The sequence below is a fragment of the Haliaeetus leucocephalus genome, unplaced genomic scaffold (genome assembly GCF_000737465.1).
Source record: "Haliaeetus leucocephalus isolate CR32 unplaced genomic scaffold, Haliaeetus_leucocephalus-4.0 Scaffold135, whole genome shotgun sequence".
Lineage (NCBI taxonomy): Eukaryota > Metazoa > Chordata > Aves > Accipitriformes > Accipitridae > Haliaeetus > Haliaeetus leucocephalus.
Window position 1 is genome coordinate 2,447,627 of NW_010972571.1, and position 2,029 is coordinate 2,449,655.

The following is a 2,029-nucleotide window of genomic DNA, read 5'->3' on the forward strand; positions in this document are numbered from 1 at the left end:
GGGGGGGGGCGTCTCTTCGGGCTCCTGCCGGCGGCCGCCGCTCTGGGGGGCGCCGCCGCCGCCGCCGCGGGCTGCGGAAACACTGGGCCGTGGTGCGGGCTGCCGAGGTGGGCAGCTCGGCGTGCGGGGCGGGGAGGCTGGTCTCTCCCTTCCCGTCTCAAAATGGCGCCCCCGATTTTCCCACTTCCCCTTATTCCTGTGCCTGGAAGGGAGCCGCGGGGGAGGGGAGGTGGTGGTGGTGACGGCGGCGGCGGGGGTTGGAGGGGCTGGGCCCGGGACTGCGGCGAGAAGGAGAGAGCGGGGATCCTTCCCTGCCTGCGGGCTCTCCTGCAGTGAGTTACCGCTCTCTGGGTCCAGCTACAAGGGCAGGGTTGCTCCCTTCGAGTTGCTTGTGAGGTGTGGAGGGGGAGGTTGGGTGATGGGTCCCTCGCTTTCCCTTTCACTTGCGGCTGGAGGAGGGACGCTGAATAAGGTGGGAAGTAAAATACTCTGACAACACGTCGCCATCCGGGGGATCACGACGGACCTAGTACACTGGGTATGCTCTACGTAAGACTTAATTGGAACTAGACATAAGGATAGAGTGTGGTGGAGGAATAAACCTATGCCCTCTTATGTTTCAGAGGAGAGCTGAATTGTTTAAAAACTATCAAAATGTTCCAAACAATGGGTCATGAAAGGCTACTCTCTCGGCATTTTCGATTTTTTAATTTTTTTTTTCTACTTTATGCCTCTTTCAGAGCCTGGGGATGGAAAAGAGAGGCTGAGCAGCTAATTAAGTAGCTGAAACTAATCAGCTTCTTCCATGCAAACTTCATTCTGAGTAAAAAGCATGGCATTTTTGTTTTTTCCAATGTGGTAGTGACTTTTCAGAGATGCAGGCAGGCTAGATTGCATGTGTGTGTTGTTACTCTGTAATAAGAAATGTCAGGAAAAAGGTAGATGTTGGCTGAAGTGAGGTGGCTAGAGACAATGACAGTACAGTCATCATTACTTATGTTTCCTGTATGATAAATCAGTTTATCTGAAAGCAATTGGTACTGTACATCATTCATGTGATCTTATGAGATTATTATCTTTAATTGGAAGGATATGATTTTTTTGCAGTGACTGTGTTGATTCACTTGTTTAACTTACTGTCTCATTATGTTTCAATATAAACTGACTTATATGTGACAAGCGTTTTGACAGTTGTGCATATAACTGTCTTGAAAGCTGCAGTAAGATGCCACGCTAACTCTGCCAAACCTGGAAGGGAAAAAAACCAAAAAAATGGTTAGCCGGAGTGCCTAATAAATAAGGCTTTTTAAAACTTTCAAGATAGTCCAGTATAAACAAATTTAAAGTAGATAATGGTTGCAACCTCAGCATTGTATAATCTGTCTCTGTTCATGGAGTGTGAAAAAGTTTATTAGAAATTACTGCAGTAGTAAGTGTGTTCATGGTAGGAAACGCTGTCATTTGCCCTGAAATGTAAAAGTGGTGGAATGTTCGAGTTTTAAATATATCGTGAATTTTTGTTGTGGTCTTTGTTTTTGATAATGCACTCTAGTCACATTCACTGTAGGAACAGTGTTAGCTGTCTTAATCTCTTCAGTAGGCTGGCTTTTGTCACTAGTGTTATTTTGATACTTCTGTATTAGCTTTCTTGTAGTTTAAAATAGGCACTGATCTGAATGCTTACATGACTGTGAACTATGCCGTTAAATTGTGATTTTGTAGGTATTGGCTAGGACTGTTGGTATTTTGTACGCAGACTCAAACGTAGTAAAATTTGTGTGGTGACCTATTAAAATACTTATGACTCTTTCATAAATAAAACTCATTAACAAAGGCTATTTAGCAGCATATGAATTTCTCTTCTAGAGTGATGAGAATACCCAACATCTGGTAAATTACTTGGTAGGATTAACTGGAGTACTTTCCTGATCATGTGCTCCAAACTTTGTTGTTCTGGCTTCTCAGCATGGAGCTGCTGTGCCTTTGGGGGTCTTCATGAGAACAGTGAAAGTTCCTACTTACTAGAGGG